We start from the raw sequence: 24,272 nt of genomic DNA on the forward strand, positions 1-24,272 counted from the left end.
CCCACACCAAGACACGTCATAATTAAAATGCCAAAGGCTAAACACAAACAAAGCATCTTAAAAGCAGCAAGAGAAAAGCAGTTAGTTACCTCCAAAGGAGCTCCCATGAGACTGTCAACTGATTTCTCAACAGAAACTTTGCAGGCCAGAAGGGATTGGCAGAAAATATTCAAAATGATGAAAAGCAAGGAACTACAGTCAAGATTACTGTACCCTGCAAAGCTATCATTTAGAACTAAAGGACAGATAAAAAGTTTCCCAGATAAGAAAAAGCTAAAGGAGTTCATCACCACCAAACCAGTATTACAAAGAATCTTAGTGGGACTTCTTTAAGACAAAAAAAAAGATAAAAACATGAATAATAAAATGGCAATAACTACATGTCTATCAACAATTACTTTCAATGTAAATGGATTAAATGCTTCAATCAAAAGATAAAGGGTTGACCAAAGGAGACATACAAATGGTCAATAGACATATGAAAAAATGTTCAACATCACTAGTCATCAGAGAAATGCAAATAAAAACCACAATGAGATATCACCTCACACCAGTTCAAATGGCTATCATCAACAAGACAATTAATAATAAGTGTTGGAGAGGCTCTGGAGAAAAAGGAACCCTCATACACTGTTGGTGGGAATGCAGATTGGTGTAGCCGCTATGGAAGGCAGTGTGGAGGTTCCTCAAAAAATTAAGAATAGAATTACCATATGACCCACCAATCCTTCTCGTGGATATCTACCAAAAAAATCTGAAAACATTTATCCATAAAGATATATGTGCTCCAATGTTTATTGCAGCTTTATGTATGGTAGACAAGACATGGAAACAACCAATGTCTTTCAATACGTGATTGGATAAAAATGTTGTGGTATACACAATAGAATCTATTCTGCCATAAGATTAAATAGTACCATTTGCAACAACATGAATAGATCTTGAGATTATTATGCTGAGTGAAATAAGTCAGACAGAAAAAGTTGAGAACCATATGATTTCACTGATATGTGGTATATAAAACTGAAAACAACAACAGAACAAGACAAACAAATGAAGAAACAAAAACTCATAGACTCAAACAATAGTTTAGTGATTACCAGAGGGTAAGCGGGGGGGTTGGGGGGTGGTAGATGAGGGTAAAGGGAATCAAATATATGGTGATAGAAAGAGAACTGACTTTGGGTGGTAAACACACAATGTGTTATATATAGATAATGTATTACAGAATTGTACACCTGAAATCTATGTAACTTTACTAACAATTGTCACCCCAATAAACTTTAATTTTAAAAAAAGGGTGGTTGAGTGGATAAGAAAATAAGACCCAGACATATGCTGCCTAACTCACTTCAGATCAAAAGACACATATAGACTGAAAGCAAGGGGATGGAAAAAAATATTTCATGAAAATGGAAACAAAAAAATAACCAGGGGTAACAATACTTACACCAGACAAAACAGACTTTAAAACAAAGGCTATAAGGAGACAAAGAAGGACCCAGTAATCCCACTTCTAGGTATTTATCTGAAGAAACCCAAAATGCTACTTCAAGGGGCTTATGCATTCACATGTTCATTGAAGCATTGTTTACAATGGCCAAGATGTGGAGGCAGCCTGGATGTCTGTCAATGGATTAATGGATAAAGAAAGGTAATATATATATATATCAAAAAAACTGTATATACATTTTAAGAAAGGAAAATATGTATTAAAATTACGCTGATGCTAACCACTTTGAACACCTCTTGTAATTGCAGAAGTCAAACATGACTTGTATTCATCTTTTGTTATCAGTATATATTGAATATTACAATTTTAATACAGTTTTTTTTCCTTTCTTAAAACGTGTATACATTTTTTGGCACCCTCTGTGTGTGTGTGTGTGTGTGTGTGTGTGTGTGTGTGTATATATGTATATATGTATATATGTATATATGTATATATGTAATGGAATGCTGCCCAACCAAGGAAGGGAATGGGTTCTTGTCCACTGTGGCAGCATGGATTGACCTGGTGGGTATTGTGCTGTGTGGAGTATGTCAGACAGAGAAAGTCAGGTGCAATGTGATTTTGCTTCTATGCAGAATCTAAAGAACAAAATAAACAAATAAAACAAACAAACTCATAATACAGAGAACATTTTGATGGTTGCTAGATGGGAGGGGCGTTTGGGTGGGTGAAAAAGGGGAAGGGATTAAGAAGCACAAGTTGGTTGTTATACAGTAGTCATGGGGATGTAGGGCACAGCATAAGGAATATGGTCAGTAATATTGTAATAACTATGTATGGTGTCAGATGGGTACTAGATCTATCAGGGTGATAGATGGGAGGGGGTTTGGGGGCAGGGTGAAAAATGTGAAGAGATTAAGAAGTACAAATAGGTAGTTAGAAAATAGTCATAAGGATATAAAGTAAAGCATAGGGAATAAAGTCAATAATATGATAATAATTATGCATAGTGCCAGGTGGATACTAGACTAGTCAGGGGGATCACTTCTTAATTTATACAAATGTCTAACTACTATGTTGTACACCTAAAATTAATATAAAATAATATTGAATGTCAACTGAAATTGAACAATTTAAAAAGGGAGGGGCGGGGAAGGTGAAGGAGAATAAGTCGTTCAGATTTCCAGGTATAAAACAAATAAGTCATGGAGATATTGTACAGCATGGGGAATATAGTCAATCATATTGTGACAACGTGGTATCAGATGGTTGCTGGACTTATCATGGTGATCACTTCTTTAAGTATATAAATGTTGAATAACTATAGTGTACACCTGTAACTAATATTGTATGTTAGCTATATTTTAATAAAAATCTTTAAAAATATTTGGTACTTGTATTAAATGCATGGTATCAAATACAGAATAATTCAGAACAGAGAGTGTATTTTATAGTTCATCCTAAGAAATGTACCTTGAAGGCTTTTAAGACCTTATTTAGAGTCTTTGATCTTTAAGCTTCTTAATTACAATGGTAAATTTGTGTTCTTTTTTTCCATTACATTTGACTTTCTGACCTGTTTATTTCTGACACATATGATAATGAAGTAAGGAGATATTCAGAGGCAACCTTTAATACTTCAAATAACGCAAGAATTTACTATTTGAAGAGGTAAGACACTAAAAACCTGAAGCCTCCCATCACAGACAGATTCCATCACATCACTAAAAGGGCAGGATAGAGAGCACGCTTTCTCTACTCAGACGTGGCCAACAAAGAATGGAGGTCTGCTCCATAGCCAAGCTCTCTCAGGAGACTTCCTTTTCTATAAAGTTAATATGTAGAAGGGTAGCCCGGGGTTTCAGCACAGCTATCAAGGGATACCTATGTATTTAAGATGCTGCTACAACTTAAGAGCGATTCATAACTTTGTGCATATTAGCCCATTAGCACATTCAGGGTGTGAAAAAAGAAAATTCATCAGTTGCTCAGTCATTAATTATTAGATTCAATTGTATGAGATTAGCATTGTTTTGATCTACAAAAATAGTCCTTTCACATCATTCAACCTAATAAAATTCTACCTCCTTTTTTCTTCATCTATCAGAGAATTAATATAAATGCATTCTTCTTTTAAAACAAAAAGCATAACTAAGCAGGTAAGAGTGTAAGCAACAGATAAAAAAAAAAAAAAAAAGACCTGGCTTTGACTCCTAGTTCTGTCTCTTTATAGATGTGTGGACATGGACAGTTTCTTAACTTTCCTGGACCTCTTCGCCTGTAAAATGCAGGTAAGACTATCTCTCTGAGTGTTGTTGTGAAGTGAAAATTAGCTAAGATATTTAAAGTGCTTAGCGGAGTGCCTGGCACTTAGCTCTCACTTAATGCTGGCTCTTACTAATATCATGACAGAAAATGGAAAAGTTTTACAAAGGATGACTTCTATAAGGTACGAGAATTCTGAATATGATGTGTGGACTCAAGTCCACTACTTTTAGTGGACAGACCCTGAAACCATAGCAAAGCACAGCAAGGACCACAATCCTTCCGGCTGAGTTCCAGTGCTTGCTTATCCCAGCGTCTACACTGCTTTCCTTTCCAGAGTACGTGTCCTCCAAAGATGAAAGCGCTGGAACGGCCTGTCAGTGCTGATTTTGTGTACTTCTATGAGAGAAGGACATAGAAAGTGAGAACTAACTGACCCTCCATTGATTGGGATTGTTGAGCTTCCTGCCTCTCTGAAAATCAGCTGGCTTCCGCTGGCTCCATTTGCTGTGTACCAGCCAATACAAAATGAAATGCTCATGTCATAATTTAAAAATTAAGCATAGCCCAGAGGCTCCCCATGCAGGGTGCACATCAGTGTTTAACAATCTGCGAATCTAATCACAGGAACAGTTTAGAATAGTCTATGGGTCACGGATCAAAGGCCTCAAGCCTTCTCAAAGGTCAGAGCATGTCAAATGAAAGAGCTGCAGCAACAGCAGATCGCATTCAGCTAGCCTCACATTTCATTTGTATCATGGTGCAGGGGTCTGTTTTCTCATTGGGGCCTTATGTGTTAACATGGCCCTCGTATTAGGACGTTACAGGATTAGGGAGGCAGTGTGCCGCGGTGTGCCCCTGTGGTGGGCCTGGGTTGGATTTGGCTTCACCACTTACTGGCTGTATGTCTCTTCGCAAGTTACTTGACTTTCTCTGGCTCTATTTTCTTAGTTGTAAATTGGAGATGATAATGGAAGCTATCTCATTATTGGTTGTTGGCAGGATTAAATGAATATAAACAAAGCACTTAGGAAAGTGCCTGATCAACAGCAAGCATATTATAAATGTTCACTACTATTGTTACTTCTTTTTCATTTACATTTTTTTAATATGGAGATAGTCAGATCTAGCTGCATGTAATGAAATATTTTTGGTCTTTTTTTGTGGTAAACCATACATAACATAAAAGTGACCATCTTAATCATTTTTAGGTGTACGGGCCAGTGGCATTAAGTACATTGACATTATTGTGGAGCCATCTCCATAACTTCATCATCCCAAACTGAAACTCTGTACCCATTAAACAATAACTCCTGGGCCGGCCCGGTGGCTCGGGCAGTTAGAGCTCCATGCTCCTAACTCCGAAGGCTGCGGTTCAATTCCCACATGGGCCAGTGGGCTCTCAACCACAGGTTGTCAGTTCAATTCCTTGAGTCCCGTAAGGGATGGTGGGCAGCAACTAAGATTGAACACGGCACCTTGAGCTGAGCTGCCACTGAGCTCCCGGATGGCTCAGTTGGTTGGAGTGAGTCCTCTCAACCACAAGGTTGCCGGTTCTACTCCCACAAGGGATGGTGGGCTGTGCCCCCTGCAACTAGCAACGGCAACTGGACCTGGAGCTGAGCTGCGCCCTCCACAACTAAGACTGAAAGGACAAAAACTTGAAGCTGAACGACACCCTCCACAACTAGGAGTGAAAGGACAACAACTTGACTTGGAAAAAAGTCCTGGAAGTACACACTGTTCCCCCAATAAAGTCCTATTCCCCTTCCCCAATAAAATCTAAAAAAAAATCTAAAAAGAAAAGAAAACAACAACAAAAAAACAATAACTCCTCATTCTTCCCTTCCCCCAGCTCCTGGAGACCACTCTTTGACTCTTTGTCCCTATGAAATTGACTATCCTAAGTACCTCTTATAAGTGGGATCCTACAGTATCTGCCCTTTTGTGACTGGCTTATTACACAGCATATCATCCATGTTGTAGCTTATGCAATTGTATGCATATACCACATTTTGTTTATTCATTTATCCCCTGATGGACATTTGGGTTGAGTCCACCTTTGGGCTATTGTGAACAATGCTGCTATGAACATGGGTGTGCAAATATCTGCTGGAGTCCCTGCTTTGGTTCTTTAAGGTATATATTCAGAAGTGGGATTTCTAGATCATGTGGTTAATTCTATGTTTAATATTTTTGAGGAACCGCCATACTGTTTCCCACAGGTATCGTAGAACTTTACATCCCACCAGCAGTGCACAAGGGTTCCAATTTCTCCACATCCTCACCACCACTTGTTATTTTCTTCTTTTTAAAACATTTTATAACAGCCATCCTAATGAATGCGATGTGGTATTTCACGGTAGTTTTGGTTTGTTTGCCTTTCCCTAATGATTAGTGATGTTGAGCATCTTTTCATGTGCTTATTGGCCACTTTAATACGTCTTCTTTGGTGTAATATAACTTTTTAGATACATATTTTCTAATTATTAATCCTAACTAATAATGATGAGACTTATTCTATTAGCATGTAATAAGTATCTTCTACTATGCCTAATACACCATATGTATGCCTGGCATAGATAACTAGCAATTCTAGTAAGGTCTATGTTTTATTTTTCACTCAGCAAGTTTAGATAGCTGAGGTGACAATGGAAAGGAAGTTTCTCGAGTGGAGAGAGTAGGATGGGTCTCCTCCAGGAAGCTCAAGATTGAAAGTTGTTATCTTCCTCCTGAAACTCTTCCAGCTGCCACAGTACTTGCAAAAGGCTATTGATGGCCAACATTCAGGGCCATTTCCTGGCAGCTGTAGCAAGGATTTTGCAGAATTAGAGTCACATATATTATAACAAGAGCCATAAAAATGCAGTTCTTGGAAGCTCTGTACCTTAAATTTGTACTCTGAGCAATTTCAGACAGGGAAACAAAGGATTGCTTGCCATGAGGGCGTCTGCTCTGACAGTATAAAGTGATGCAGTCATCACTCGGCATAGGCAGATCTGAAGACAAGCAGACAAGAGAAGGGCCCAGAACCAAGGCAGACACATTGCTCTTAGCCACGGCCATCTTAAGGACTCATCAGTATCAGAAGGTAGAGGATCCCAGAGTCACTTATTCATAAATGTATGCATCGACTATGAATACATGGTCTGCTATGTGCCGGATGCTGGTTTAGGCTCAAAGAGGTCAGCAAAACAAGCCCCTGTAACATTAGCACTTATGTGTTATTGAAACAGGTAGAAAATAAATTATCAAATACATAATGTTTCAGCTGGAGATAAGTACTGTGTAGAAAATAGAAACGTTAAAGTCATTTAATTATACCTGTGAGCTATTATAACACTATACATAGTGTATAGTTATTCCTAAATTATATCTGTACATAGTTTATTCCATAATATGGAATCAATCATCTTGACTATCTGTCTCTTGTCTTTCAAAGCCCTAAGAATGTATACAAGTATTTTTAAAGCAAGTAATCTGAGCCCAAAAGTGCCGGTCTATCCCTAGAGTCTGTGCACAAGCAAGCAACCCTCTCAGAGTGGAGCCTGATGGGGAAAATGATCGAGTAGAAGATGCACTAAGTGAAAAATGGAAGAGGGTGAAAATATAAAAGTCAAGATATTGTGAGGACAAGTCACAGACTGGGAGAAAATATTTGCCAAAGACACATCTGATTTAAAAAACAAAACAAAACAAAAAAAAACAACTGTTACCCAAAATATACAAAGAAGTCTTAAAACTCAATAATAAGAAAACAAACAGCCTGATTTGAAAATGGGCCAAAGACCTTAACAGATACTTCACTAAAGAAGAGATAAAGGGGTTGTAAAAGAAGGTAAACGGTGTCAAATATATGGTGATGGAATGAGAACTGATTCTGGATGGTGAACACACGATGTGAGATATAGATGATGTATTACAGAATTGTACACCTGAAATCTATGTAACTTTACTAATAATTGTCACCCCAATAAACTTTAATCAAATAAAAAAAGGAGATATAGAGATGGCAAATAAGCCTATGAAAAGATGCTCTACATCGTGTCATCAGAGAAATGCAAATTAAAACAACAGTGAGATACCACTACTATATAGGACAAACTTAATTCTCCTTCTGCGTGTTTCTTTTATTCTCTCTCACACTGCTTCCACACTCACAAGACTTCTGACACCAGATGTTGGTTGAGGGACATTTCCCCAACCAAACAATTCTCTGTGACATCAGCTGGGTGTCCTAGAATTTAATTCAATTCTGACACTACCTGGAGATAGCATCAGATCCCGTGTTTCCCCGAAAATAATACCTAGCCAGACAATCAGCTCTAATGTGTCTTTTGGAGCAAAAATTAATATAAGACCCAGTCTTATTGTACTATAAGACTGGGTATATAATGTAATATAATATAATATAATATAATATAATATAATATAATATAATATAATATAATATAATATAATACCGGGTCTTATATTAATTTTTGCTCCAAAAGATGCATTAGAGCTGATTGTCCAGCTAGGTATTATTTTGGGGGAAACACGGTACCATAAGACTGCCCACACTGCAATTTAGGTACCAATCACAACTCCAGGTTGTCACCTATGTTTCTGACCAATCAGCTATAAATTGGAGGTTTCTTCCACCCCCTCTTCAGGTTCGATTAATTTGCTAGAGGGGCTCACAGAACTCAGGAAAACAGTTTACTTACTGTTTATCAGTTTATTATAAAAGGATATGATAAAAGATACAGATGAACATCCAGATGGAAGAGATTCATTAGAGCAAGGTATTTGGGAAGGGTAGTGGAGCTTCCATGCCCGCTTTTGCAGAACCCCTCTTCCTGCACCTCCACAGGTTCACCAACCTGGAAGCTCTTTGAACCACACACTTTGGGATTTTTACGGAGGCTTCATCACGTAAGCAGGCATGATTGATCATCAAGTCCTTTTCCAGCCCCTCTCCCCTCTCTGGAGAATGGAGGGCAGGCCTGAAAATTCCAAGAATTTCAAGGAGCCCACCAAGACTCACCTCATTAGAACAAAAGACATTCTTATCACCCCTGAAATTCCAAGGGATTTAGGAGCTCTGTGTCAGGAATCAGAGTCAAAACCAAATATTAGACCAAAAGATGCTCTTAGTGCCCTTATCACTTAGGAAATCACAAGGGTTTTCATATTTCTGTGCCAGGGGCCACAGTCAGTCATATTTCTGACTGGGGGCTGAGACCAATACATATATTTTCTATTATCTCACAACTACATACCTATTAGAATGGCCAAAGTCCGAAACACTTACAACACCAAATACTAGCAAAGATGTGGAGCAACAGGAACAGAAAGCTGGTGGGAATGAGAAAACGGTGCAGCCACTTTGGAAGACAGTTTGGCAGTGTCTTATAAACCTAAACATAATTTTACCATAAGATTCAGCAATCATGTTACTTAGTATTTACCCAAATGAATTGAAAACTTATGTCTACACAAAAACCTGCACATGGAATGTTTATAGCAGCTTTATTCATAATTGCCAAAACTTGGAAACAACCAAGATATTCTCTAATAGCTAAGTGGATAAATAAACCAGTACATCAACACAACAGAATATTGTTAAGTGCTAAAAAGAAATGAGTTATCATGCCATGGAAAGTCATGGAGGAAACTTAAATGCATATTACCAATTGAAAGAAGCCAATCTGAAAAGGCTTTGGACTGCATGCTTCCAGCTATGTGACATTTTGGAAAAGGCAAAACTATGGAGACAATAAAAAGATTAGTGGTTTCTAGGAGTTAGAGAGGAGAGAGGGATGAGTAAACAGAACATAGAAGACTTTTAAGTAAGTGAAACTATTCTATACGATACTATAATGGTGGCTACAGGTCGTTATACAATTGTCAAAACCCATAGAGTGTACAGCACCAAGAGTGAGCCCTAATGGAAACGATGAACTGGATGATTAATGATGTGTCAGAATAGGTTCACCAGTTATAACAAACATACCGCTCTGGTCGGGATGTTGATAGAGGGGGAGGGTGTGTGTGTGTGGGTGTGTGTGTGTGTGCGCGTGTGTGTGAAAAGGAGGTAGATGTGAACTTTCTGTATCTTCTGCTCAATTTTGCTGTGAACCTAAAACTGCTCTAGAGAATAAAGCTTATTAACTAACAACAACGGAGTGCCTGAATTCCTGGCCAGCGTGAGTAGAACATTTGAGCTCCTCATAGAAAAGCGCTCCTGAATGTACCGATGAGAAACTCAGAGAGAAGCAAATAATGTGTTTGATTGATTAGTAGTGATGATCGTGCAATAATTAGATCCATGGCCACGCTCTGTGCCGCAGATCCTGCTCTAAAAGCTTTACATGAAGGCCTCACCAACAACCCAATGAATTAAATAGTCACACAGCAATTGTCTAAATTAAAATTTCATTTAAAAGCATGTGCTGAGACAGTAGCACACTGTGTGATGAGGGTGGGGAAACAGGCACCACCTCCTCAGAAGGCTGTTTGACACGATTTGATCCACCTTTCATACCCTTTGACCCGTCAATTCTAGTTTTAAGAATGTATCTTACAGATATATTCACACTTAATTACAAAGGATATATGTATAAAACATTAATTGCAGCACTATTTATAGTAGACAAAAAGTATACACACCTATCAAAATGACTAAGATAAAAACAACTGACAATATCAAACGCGGGCAAGCATGCATATATTGTTGGTGAGAAAACAAAGTGACATAGTCAATTTGAAAAACAGGTTGGCTATTGCTTATTAAGTGGAACATAAATTTACCGTACAACCCGATAATCCTACTCCTAGGTGTTTACCCAAGAGAAATCAAACTTATGTCCACATAAAACCCAGCCTGAAATAATAACAGTTTTATCCTGAATTGCCCCAAACAGGAAACAACACAATGTCTTGTGACTGGTGACTGGATAAATAAACTGTGGTTATAGCCATGCAATGTACTATAACGCGATAATAAAAGGAACCGACCACTGATACATGGAACACCATGGATACATCTCGATTGCATTACTCTCAGTGAAAGAAGCCAGACTCAAAAGGCTATAACCGCTATGATTCCATTTATATGAAATTTTGGAAAAGGCAAAATATAGGCACAGAAAGCAGATCTGTGGTTGCCAGGGGCTGGGGATAAACGCAGGGGATTGTCTACAAAAGGGCACCAGGAAGTTTGGGGTATGATGACACTGTTCTCATCTGGGTTCTGGTTCTGTAACTATAATACAGGTCTACCAAAAGTCACAGAGCTGTACACATAACAGGGGGATCTTCACTGCATGTATACCTCATTCAACTCGACTTTTAGGAAAGTATTGGAAATATCAGCATCATCAGTGAGGGGCTAAGTAAATTATAGTGTAGCCATAAACAAAATACTGTGGTCATTCCAAGGAAAGGGGAGTTCTAAACATATATATAAATAATTATCAGCAAGACGTACAGACAGAAATTTTTAAAAGCACAGTCTGGTAGACAGTGTGTAGTATGTTACCAACGTCTTAAAGAAAGGGGAAATACTAAGTATTTGTTTGCATATAAATGGGAATACCTCTGAAAAGATACAGGAAAGTACACACACAAATTACCCCTGGGGAAGAGGACTGGGTGACTAGAGGTCAGTGGTCAGAAAGACTTACTTTTCAATCCACAGACTGATTTCAATTTAAAATTTTAATTATGAGCATGCATGACTGTGTACCACCAGCTGTGTGCAGACGCAGCCTGCTAGGTCCTCCTCTTGGCTGCGCTATCTTTTTTGTTGTCCTGGCACCTCTTTGGGGCATACCCTATAGACTGCCTGTAGAGTCCTCTCAGCCAGGCTGGCAGGCTCACTTTTGGACATGGGAGGGGATTAGCACCTCCCTAGATGGGTGAGTGATGGGAGCCAGTGGATAAAATGTGTTTCAGTGGACATTTCTATGTAAGAGGCATAGTCTATGTAATCCCTTAGAGGGTCTGCTGTGGGACTGAGCCCTAGCTGCCCAGAGTGGGAACGAGCTCAGTAATTCACCATTGCAATGGTTTTTTGCCTCCTTCCTTATTTCACTCTTCACAGTTCTCCCAACTCCAATTTCCTGGAATTCTTCCCAAATAAATTACTTGCATGCTACATAAATAGTGTTCATGGTATACTTCCATGTTTGTTTTAAAATTATAATTCATTCATGTTAGCATCTATGTATAGAGAGAAAAGTAACAGACTAGGCAGTCTTGCCCTGTGGTGCAGATTGAAGGCTCTGAATTCAGAGTTGTTGATTTGAATCCCAGCTCTGTGAATTCCAGCTGTGATCACAAGCAAGTGAATTCCTCTATCTGTAAAATGGGGAGAGTAATAGTATTTTCCTCACATGGTCGTCTGAGGGTTATACCCAATAATGCATGTAAATCACTTACAGCTCAATAAACAAACACATAAATAATTAAGCAAACAAACGTTAGTTAATATTATTTCCATTCTGCTAATAATAGTCATTAAGGGGATTATGTATTTCTGCAATTCAGAAATTTTATATCATGAACATGTTATTTCTTTTATAATTAAAAAGAAGTTAAAGAACAAGGGCTATGCAGAGTTTTCTTGTTTGGCTCTTCCCTCTGTTTTAACTCTAGGTACTCAATACAAGATCTGTACAGGAGCCTCCAGTTTTCCTGGGAGCTTGTTAGAAATGTAGAATTTAGGGCCCAGCCCAGACCTCCTAATCAGAGTCTATCTGTAAATGGGGGCCCAGGTAATTTGATGCACAGCCCTCTCTATAACCCTGTCTTTGACCACAAAAAAGGTAAAACCATGATTTAACTACATGGAATTCACATTATCTTAAGAAAATTTCAGATGAAATAACACCTTATTTTGTTCTCCATTTTTTTAACATGAGGGTGGGGTTTAGGTCCTATATTTGTCTTCAAATAAAATGAACTCAAATAATAACTTTGAAATTAGAATGTTATCGTTGATTATACCTGTATATTTTTAACTCTCAATGGATATCATCTTTCCAACATTTTATTTTTCTGATTGAATTAAACTTTAAAAAACTCTAAAATGTACTTTGGTATCATTTCAAGATCATTGTATAGAATTCTCAGAATTTAAATGTTCTTGAAAGTCAACAATCATCTCAATAAAATTTTTATTTCCTTGTAACATAAAACCCTGTTTAATACAGAATGCATGATGTGGCCCTATTTTTGTTTTTAAAATTAATTTGAGTGTATATGTGTGTTTGTGTGTAGGTATATTGTGTAGGCCATAAAGAAGTCTTGCGAGATGTGTGTCTTAAACTTGGCCTGAAATTCTTTGCTATTTCTCTCATTGAATGGTGGGGTCTACATCTCTTTCCCCTTGAATCTGGGCAAGCTTTTGCTCAACCAATAGAGGAAGTCAGAAATGACACTATGTGGATTCTGAAGTTAATTCATAAAAAGTCATGGAGTTTTTGCCTGGTTCTCTTGGAATGCTTCCTCTCTGGAAGTTTGCTTTTGAGACAATTCTTTTCACAACCCAGCCACCCCGCTGTGAGAAGTCCAAACCACCCCCACCCCACCATCCCACCTCCCTAACCCCCACCACACACACACACACACACACACACAGAAGCCAAATTTAGATGTTCCTGACTCCAGGCAAGAATCCCAGTGGAGTCCAGGCTTCAGGTCATCCCAGCCCAATCAGCAGACCTGTGAGTGAAGAAGCCACCAGATGACTCCAGCCAGAGCCAATAAGTCACCAGCAGTTCTCTTCCCCGCTGAAGCCCCGACATCATGGGGCAGAAACAAACCACTCCACCGCCCCTTGTTTGAATTCCAGACACACAGAATCTGCATGCATCATAAAATGTTTTATGCCACTAAGTTTGGGGTGGTGTGTAATGCAACAATGGATAATTATGTAATACAGAAAATAAACAACAAAACAGCAGATAACTAATGCCAAAGTAGTAATAATGGGATTTCAAAATTGTTTTCTTATTTGTATTTCAACTTTCTCTATAATGAATATAGTATTAATATATTATGTATAAGCCAAACAATGTTTTGCAAAGAATCGCAAGAAAATCTACAAAAATTCTCTGAGGGCCTATTCTCTTAGGATTGGTTTCCTGCTCCTTATCTAAGTTCTCTAATCAAGAGACTCTTTGTTAGGCAAATCATTTCTGGTGGTTGACAGCCCCCCCCCCCCATCTTAAGATGTAAAATGCTCTCAGTGACTGCCAGAAAAAAGGGCCTCTATCACCTTAAAGGAATAGGTAAGTAGAGCCATTATGCTGTTTACTGTTTCGAATATGCAGCTCTTAACAAGCATGTGCCACGTGGCTACAAGCCAGCTGTGTTCTTGGAGGCTAGATTTATCAATCCCCCACCCCCTTTCAGGTGTGGAGACCCACCCATCATCTTGCTGCCACCTGAGACACGGCTTCTGTCCATAAGTTCCCTTAATAAACTCTTTGTTTAATTCTGGAGTTATCAGCCTCTTTCTTTGGTCTCTTCCCCCAACTTCCTTTGGAAGTTGGTTCCAGTACACCACAGAAAATTTTCCTAACGTTCTCCAAAAAGAAACCCCAAAGAGAAACTCTGAAACTCCAAATTGAGAATGGAAAAGAGCTATGATCAATCTGCGGATTGCACAAATGATCTTGAAATTATTATTTTTGCCCACATTAAAGTTATTTTCTTTTAAGAACCCAAATGATAACTCTTATTTCTTCACAAATTTAAAAAAAATAAGTAAGAGGTGTTGAGATGGGTGAGTCCTACGTACTACTTATTCAGCAAGAAGAACATTACCAAGGTACATTTGGCATAGTATATGCCACCAATTAACTATACTAAAAAGTTGGAACAAGCTCAGTTTATGTGAAGAATGTGTACACGCTTGTAAACTGACTTTAATTACTGTCCAAACTATCCAGAGGGGGGAATTAGTGTATCAGGTTTGGAGCAAGAGCTTGGTAGACTTTTTTTTTTTTATATTTAAAAATAACTTACACTTATTAAGTACTTAACATTTAAAGATCACTGTAACATATGCTATCACATTTAAACCTCACACCAACCCCAGATGCATGTATTATAAATGATATTTTAGAGTTTTTCAGGCACTGTGAGTTGTTCAAGGTCGTATGGCAAGTAAATAGCAAAAGACATCAAACTTGAGTAATCTGACTCAAAGGAGGAAAAATGCTTTTCAGCAGGTTCTCATGTAAGCGCATTCGTCTTTCCATCTCCAGATGTAAGAATTCATCCAAAGTAGAAGGGAATGTTTCCTGCTCCCTAGTTGTGTGGGCTGAGAGTAAAAACCCATGTACTGTATGTCAGTCAGGGTCTCAGTCACAAGCATTAACTGACTTAAGGAAGGAAGGAAACCTGTTGAAAGACATTGGGCATCATGGATTCTTTGGGGGGCCATGAACCAGGCCAGGATCTATACACAGACTGGTGCGGGGACATCAGCACTGGTGCTGCCCGGCCCTGGGGGCAGCCCCTGCAATTTGCACCCCTCCCCCATTGATAATGGACACTGAGCACTGTGGCCAGAGATGCTGCTCCTGTGCCTGCAAACAGCTGCCAGACAGCATTCTGCTGAGCTCCTTCTTCGCACCATTATTTTCATTTCAAAGTCTAGGGTGTGTGGCCTGATTGATTGATTTGTGCTGTGCCTCTGCGCTGGCTGCAAGAGAGACTCAGAGAGTGCATTTCTGGTATTTTCAGCTTCAAGAGTGAAAGACTGACTCTGCCTCACAAGGTTGTAGATTCCCCTGTCACAGGGGGTTCATAGGATGAAAAGACAAAAAAAAAAAAAAAATCTATGGCCTTTTCCTATGATGAGGACCCTTCACTACTCTCAGAAGGAAACTGAAAGTTTTTGTATGGATTTTGCAGCCCGGTGAATCTGCTGACACCTTGTTTGTGCAAATGGTGACTAGATAATAAATCAATGGCTATGGGATTTCATTTTCACTGGAAAAATAATAATGTATAATCTTTTAAACATCTACCATCTATCAGGCATCATCAGGGGCAGGTTTACTATGAAACTAAAGAAGGATAAGCTTTGGAGCTCTCACTTAAAAGGGCCCTTTCCAAGGTCTTGTATTAATTCTGTTTTTGTAATTTTGTACTCTTTTTTTTTTTTTTAATTCTATAAGCATCTGACAAAACCTAGATCCAATTCTGAGCATTCCACTAGTTAGTTTATAGAAATAGTTCCAATTTGCACAACTACACAAGACAGGTAATAAAAGGCAAACAATTTATAAGCATTTGCGATCACCTGCACACATGCCTATACCCACGCTTTTTTTTTTTTTAAGGGTAGTTCCTTTGTTTGCTGAGGCTGCCCCCTCAGTTATATTTCCCAGCCTCCCTTGCAGTTATATGAATTAGTTAGCTTTTGCTGCATAACAAACAACCCTAAAACTGGGTGGCTTAAAACATTGTGGCACACATGGAGAGGCACCACTCAGATTCTCCTTCAAATGAGGACTCACTGCTTGACAGCAAGAAGTAGAGTTAACTGATAGCTTTCAAACTGAGGTCATTCTCATCTCAGGGTTAGCACCCAGCCAATGCCTGAGCAAGGCTGTGGTACACCAAAGGCCTACCAATTTCTGTCTAATGCAGGGCTCCTCTCATGGGCAATCTTTGCCTTGGAACTCCCTGTTGGGCTGACAGGAGACTCACCAATAACATCATGCTCTAATGCCCCACCCCCCAGCCAAACCCTGCTTCCTTCCCTTTTCCTTTCACAGCATTTTTGTATTCCTGATTCCATCTCAGCATCTGCTTCCCAGAGAACCCACCTTGCACCAAACAACCATTTATTTAGTTCATGATGCTATGGGCCATCAATTTGGGCTGCGCTCAGCTGGGGTGGCTCACCTCTGCTTCACACGGTCTCTCATCCTCCAACAGGCTCACTGGACTTGTTCACACGGACTTGTTCGCTTGCTCACATGGCTACTGGAAAGGATTTCATGAGAGAAAGAAGAGGACCCTTTAAAGTCTAGGCTCTAAACTGCCACAGCATCACTTTTGCCACAATCTACCAGCAAAAATCAGTCACAAGTCCCCGTGAGAAAGAGAAACTTTGTCACATTGAAAAGAGCTTGAATACATACAGGGCAGAGTGAAGGGTTGTGGCCAGTTTGCAAACTGCCACATTAGGTGTAAAGTTGTTAACAACTGAACAATAAAATGTTAGCAGAAGTGAAATGTGCATTTATGAGCCTGGGTATTCAGACACAGAGCTGTGCCTCGTCTACGCTCTTCTCCCTTCCCACTGTCTAGAATCCATCAGATTTGATCACTCAGACGATATCGGTGCAGAGCAACAAAGAACCTGGGTTCTTAAATAACAAGGAAGAAGAGCTGCCCTGCTGACCAGGATCATTACCTCACAGCTACTGAGAGGGAAAGAGCGAGAGAAACTTCTTTTTCCTTTAGACCACTGCCTTTTGTTGTAGTATCTTGTCATTACTGTAACTAATGCCTATGAAAATTGGTGTAGGCACTGAAATGTAGGAGAAAGTAAAAATGTTTAAGAGGAGTTTTACAGAGGCTTGCTGTATGGTGTGTAATGCAATCCCCTTAAAATTTCCCCCAAGTAACCTGCAGTCAAGGTCTTCATTACTTTCCAATGTGAATTTTGGCTTATTCTTTCCCAGAAATGTCAATATACTGAGCTGGATTTTAAGAAAGCATGGGACAATCAACAAGGAATATTTGCATGTGGATTACAGAATTATTACCCAATTTCAGATGGGGACACTAAAGTTATATAGCAAATAACTGAAGAAACAGTATTGCAATACTGACTTATTAGACTGCAAACCCATTTCCCACCTAAACATTTATTAGGTTTATTTTTCCACTCTGAGAATAGTAGAGGTTTTATTCTCTGTGTTGTTATTTTTAGAGTGGGTAGAGAAACCTCCCACTCGATCTAATGGCAGGTTGTGGTCCACACGGATACATTACAGAAATGTGGCCAGGACTCTAAGACTAATTTTCTCTTTGTAGAAGGAGAAGCAAGAGAGTTCAGCCAAGTCATCCTCTTGCCAAAATTCCCCTGTAGATGAAATTATGACTCATTTGGAGTCTTTATTAATTAATTTGATGAGGGAACAGCCGGACTGATGCTATCTATGCAGAATGATAAAAGGTGACTCATGCTTCAGCCAGAAATAAGAAGAGGAATAGAAGCAGGTTTCAAATTGGCAAAATGCTACAACACTTTCTCAGTCTTTTTCCAGCGGTTTTGCTTCTAACCAAAATTGTAATATATTTAACTGTGCTTACATATCTCTTCAAATAACATATGTGTATATGTGTGTATACACACAAAGGATTACATGGGAAAAAGAACATTTTAGAGCTGTACAAGTAGGCCAAGATTTAGTATCTTATAATTTTCTGCAACTATGCAGGACAGGAAAAAAGTCTAATGCCTGGCACAAAATTTTGCTTTCCAGTTCCAAATAACAGTTTTAAATCTTGGGCTTAAACAGCAACAGATTCAAAAAGAAATGTATATGCATAATTAATTACATAACTAATTACACTTGCCTGAATATACACCTGATTAGGAAACTTGAGTACAAGTTTCCAAGCAATAGTACATTTGGTAAATTGAAATAGGAATAAATACTGATAAGAAATTTACTGACAGCTAAATGAAAATAAGATTTTGTAAACATCTTCACATAATTCAAAACTATATTCACAGATGTAATTCTTTTGTATAGTTCATGTAAAACATTCCAACTAATAATGCTGCCAGAATTATTTCTCTTAGGCAATACTGAAAGTTAGTGGCTCTTAACCAAAGCTTGAAGTTAGAAGAAGGCTTGCACAATATCTAGTCCAGCTCATCATATTAACGATGAAGAAATTGAAACCCAGAGAGGATTATTAATGAGCTCAAGGTTGTTACTAATTTTTTTTGCCTACTCTTATAATTCATCTCTCTATCTTTAGTGCTTCTATTTAAGTATTTTCATAGTCAATTACTAAAATAAAGCAAAGGAGAAATGAACACTAGAGGCAAAACTGACCTCAGAATCCTAAATAAAACTATTTCCCTATATCATTAAAGAATATTTAATACAACATTCTTTCCACATACAAGGTTTTATCTCTGCCTGGCACATAGTAGAGTCTCAATATAATTTGAATGAGCAAATTCCTCCAGGCTAAAAAAAAAAAAAAAAACACAAATGGAAAAAGCAAATTCTTCCAGGCTAAAGAAGAAAGCGCTTTCTCTTGATCTTTCCTGGCCAATCCCCTTCTCTCTCAAATCTCAGTCTAAATGTCACTTCCCTAAGAAAGCCTTTGCCTTCCCCAATCTCCAATCACAAAAGTAGGGTAAACCATCATTGTACTTATTTTTTACAGCCTTGATCAGAATTTCATCTTTAATTATGTATGTATATATGTATTTAATGTGTCTCTTTCCCAAGAAATCAAAAGTTTCTTATCAAGGATTATATCTGTCTTCACCACTGTATCTCTAATACCTAGCACTAGCATTGCCCCATAATAAGTTCTCCATATACATTTGCTAAACGTAGGAATAAGTGAATGAGTGAATGAACACATGAACAAGCAAATGACCCTGTGGCAAAATCACATTTTGTGAGACAGATCTACAGGAGCGTATATAATTTTTCTTTTCTTGAGTTGTTTAAAATGAGAAAGGAATAGAAATAAAGAAACCAATCATGTCAGATAGCTAAAACTCAGAGTTACAGATTACAAACAAATACAGACAAAAGTGTAGCAAGGAAATAAAATGATTGTAAAAAACACATTCAATAAAAACCACAATGAGATACCACCTCACCCCAGTCAGAATGGCTATCATCAATAAATCAACAAACAACAAGTGCTGGAGAGGATGTGGAGAAAAGGGAACCCTTGTGCGCTGTTGGTGGGATTGCAGATTGGTGCAGCCACTATGGAAAACAGTATGGATGTATCTCAAAAATCTGAAAATGGAACTAGCTTCTGATGCAGCAATTCCACTCCTAGGTATCTATCAGGAGAAATCCCAAACTCTAATTCAAAAAAATTTTATGCACCTCTATGTTTATTGCAGCACTATACACAATAGCCAAGACATGGAAACAACCAAAATGCCCATCAGTAGACTACTGGATTAAAAAACTGTGGTACATTTACACAATGGAGTATTACGCAGCCATAAAGAAGAAAGAAATCTTACTATTTGCAACAACATGAATGGACCTAGAGAACATTATGTTAAGTGAAATAAGTCAGACAGAGAAAGACAAATACCATATGATCTCACTTATATGTGGAATCTAAAGAAAAGAATAAAAGAATGAACTAATCAGAAACAGTCTCAGAGACATAGAGGAAAAACTGAGGGTTGCTAGATGTGGGGGTGGAGATAAGGGGGAAGGTGAGGGGATTAGAAAGCACAGTCAGTAACCACAAGATGGCCACGGGGATACGAAAGTCAATTTGGGGGAATGTAATCAATAATGTTGTAAAGATTTTGTAGGGTATCCGATGGACACTTGTCTCATTAGGGAGACCACCTCAGGGATGATGTAGATGTCTGATCACTGCACTGTACACCTGAAGCTGAAGCTGAACAATAATGAATGTCAACTACAATTTTATATATGTATATATAGTTACAAGAAGCAGAGTACACCATTAGGAACAGAGACAGTGGAAATGTAATGGCTGTGTGCGATGTCAGAGGGATAGTAGATGGGGGGAAAGGGGTTGTCACTGTGTGAGGGATATAAATGATAAATGTCTAACAATTACATTGTTTTGTGCACCTGAAACTCATAAAAACAATGTTAAAAAAAAATTCAGCAAAAACGGTCTTTTGCAGAACATTAAAAAATATACCAATAGTCAATAATATTATAATAATTATGTATGGTGTCAATAATATTATAATAATTATGTATGGTGTCAATAATATTATAATAATTACATATGGTGTCAAATGGGTACTAGATTTATCAGGGTGATCCCTTTGTATGTTATATACATGTCTAATCACTATGTTATACATCTGAAACTAATATAATATTGTATGCCAACTGTAATTGAAAAATAAATAATAATTTAAAAATAAAATAAAAATAGACCAGTATTTCCCACAATAAACAGGAACAGTTTATCTTTCAAGCAAGCCCAACAATGCTGGGGCAGCAGCAGTATCTTACACACAAACATCACTGAATGAATGAAAAGATAGTTTGTGAGCTTTTCTTCATCCTTCTGTGTTGGCAAGCTCTGAACGACAGGGTTGCCAGTTCGAATTCCCACATGGGCCAGCGAGCTGTGCCCTCCACAACTAGATAGAAGACAACAATTTGAGCTGAGCTGCTGCTGAACTACCAAGGGATAGCCAGATGGCTCAGTTGGTTAGAGCATGAGCTCTTAGCAACAAGGTTGCTGGTTCGATTCCCGCATGGGATGGTGGGCCGAATGGGCTCTTCAACATGAAGTCAAATGCTTCAAAAGCAAAAGGCAATCTAAACCAAAAGTTAAAAGCTGTGACCTTAAACAAAGAAATAAAAAACAGCTATATCTTAATGAATCACAAAAATAAACAAAAGGAAGTGGCATACAATGGTTTATATACACTGTTTAACACACTGGAAGAATCAACTTTCAGAGGGGAAACACACACCAAGTGAGGCTTTTATCATCAAAGCCCAAAGCAGGCTCATTATAGCAAAGTTTCTAGACACAAGGATCAAAGAGAGAATCCCCAAAAAAGCAAAGTGTAGGAGACTCCTTATATCATCAAAATGAATATATTAGAGGCGACATGGGGGAAAAAAATAAAGATGACAATGATAACCTACTGGGGAATGTGATGTAATGGGAAAAGTTTAGCTCTTATTGCTCAAGGTTCTTGCTATTGTGAAATTAAGATAGAGGAGAAAGAAAAACAAAAACAAAACACTTGGTGACAAGGCAAAGAAAAAAAAAGCAGAATGTGGATGAGTAGTCAGTGGGGCTATGTCTGGTTTGTATGATACTTCTAGGGCCTGTGCCTTACATTTTATGAAACCCCCTAGAATACAGGTCTGATTCAGAAACATTACATTTTGTTCCGAGTTGAGAGATTGTGTGCGTTCTTTTAAATGCTTTGTAAGCCATCAAGCATTTACTGACACATCATAAATAGCCCAAAACATAATCTTTTAAAAAGGTAATTTGCCTTTTCTTAAGATTCAAATTTAGAAGCCCCACTCCTAATACTTCGATTCAGAAAACAGAAAGGTATCCAAAGGTAAACCAATAGTTTCATTAGGAGAAATTGCTAAGGCTGGAACAATAGCTGTTTAGACCAGTGCTTTTTCAAACTATCTGTGATAAGGGACCAGGTTTTTTCCTAATCTGTTGGAGATTGATACTTATGTAAAATACAATAAAAATGAATTACTGTACTAGAAAAATGAAATTAAAAACATATTAATCATGAGGGAAACGTCAGACATCTCTCAATGAAGGGACATTCTACAAAATATCTGACCAGTACCTCTCAAAAACAGAAAAGTCTGAGAAACTGTCACAGCCAAGTGGAGCCTGAGACATAAAAACTAAATGTAATGTGGTGTCCTGGATGGGATTCTGAAACAGAAAAAGAACATTAGGTAAAAAATTAAGGAAATCTGAATAAAGTATGGATTTTATTAATAGTAATGTATCAATGTTGGTTCATTAATTGTAACAAATGTACCATACCAATATAAGATGTTAATACTGGGGGAAACTGGGTGTGGAGCATATGGGAACACTCTGTACTACTTCGTAATTGTTATGTAAATCTGTTCTCAAACAAAAGATGTTTTTAACACTTTTTTAAAAACCAAAGACATACAAAGTAGAAGCCTGCAAAATTTTAAACTTACATTCAACAGACATAAAATTACTCTGTCAAATCTCTAAATGCTATAAACATTTTCTAAGTTTTTCTAACAATTTCTGTACTTATCTCATTATAGACTGGTAGTGGACAATGCACGGACTGGCAGAAGCTCATGGACCACACTTTGAGTAGCACTGGTCTAGTGCTTCCCAAACACCATGGTGAAGTTTTCACTGGGTATACAGCCAATGAGAAAAACTAGGATAATGAATTGAGCTCTCCATAAAGCTAATTTAATTAGATATAAAGGATCATCCTAGATACTGAGATTATCTCCTTTCCATACATTTAGAGGTGTGTGTGTGACAGAGAGAAAGACAGAAACAATGGAGAGAATAGATGGTAATTGTTTTTGTTTGGATACATTTGCCTACAAATTATTAAAGAGTGACTTAAACAATAATGATATTTATCACTTTTCTTACAAAAAGCCTGCACTTAAAGGGGTTCCAAGGTTGAGAAATTCAGATGCTGTAATTCCAACAAAATTCCTTTCATCTTCACACTGTGCCATCCTCAGTGTGAAGGGTGGCTCTCCTCGTGGTCCCAAGATGGCTACCACACATCTGTCCCATGAAGCAATCATATTTCAAATCTGCGTTGCCCTTCACTACTTTCTTTTGTGAATTAGACATAAAATATAACAAAGAGTAATTTCAAAAAAATGCAAACTCAAGTATAAACACCATTAAATGATATGAAAATATGCTCTTTGAGCAAATTACACCACATGAATCGAATGTAAGCTGAAGCAAACTGACTGAAGTAGTCCTTAGAAACCTGGTGATTTCTTCAGAGTCTCTCTAAGCACTCTTCCAGGACGCCTATCAGACAGTATGTGGGATAGGTACCCCCACCTCTTTTTCTCTCTCATATCTAAGTCTTGGAAAACATTTAGGCAATCTTGGCCCCACTAAACTTTTATTTGCACCTGGCTAGCCCTGCTCTCATCCTTTAGATTTCTGGAACAGTGCCTGTTTCACTAGGGTTGGATAAGGTATATCCACCCACTAACCCCACTCTTTGGTGGTAATTGAGGAATCCACATCATAGCTCTCTCCAATCCCCTCTATTTCAACCTGTCTATACTCTTGGTGTGGGTGAAGGGTTTAAGAACCATTTAACCCTGTGCTGTGCTCCACTATTTAAATTAAAATTAATCAAACTTAAATAAAATTAAAACTTCAGTCATATTAGCCATATGTCAGGTGCTCATTAGCTACATGAAGCTAGTGGCCACCATATTGGAACAGACATAGAAAACTTACATCATTGTAGAAGGTTCTAGTGATTATTTTTTTTAAAGATTTTATTGGGGAAGGGGAACAGGACTTTTTTTATTGGGGAACAGTGTGTACTTCCAGGACTGTTTTCCAAGTCAAGTTGTTGTCCTTTCAGCCTTAGTTGTGGAGGGCACAGCTCAGCTCCAGGTCCAGTTGCCGTTGCTAGTTGCAGGGGCCACAGCCCACCTTCCTTTGTGGGAGTCAAACAGGCAACCTTGTGGTTGAGAGGACACGCTCCAACCAACTGAGCCATCCGGGAGCTCAGCTGCAGCTCAGCTCAAGGTGCCGTGTTCAATCTTAGTTGCAGGCG

Source organism: Rhinolophus sinicus, linkage group LG03, assembly GCF_036562045.2.
Source record: "Rhinolophus sinicus isolate RSC01 linkage group LG03, ASM3656204v1, whole genome shotgun sequence".
Classification (NCBI taxonomy): Eukaryota; Metazoa; Chordata; class Mammalia; order Chiroptera; family Rhinolophidae; genus Rhinolophus; species Rhinolophus sinicus.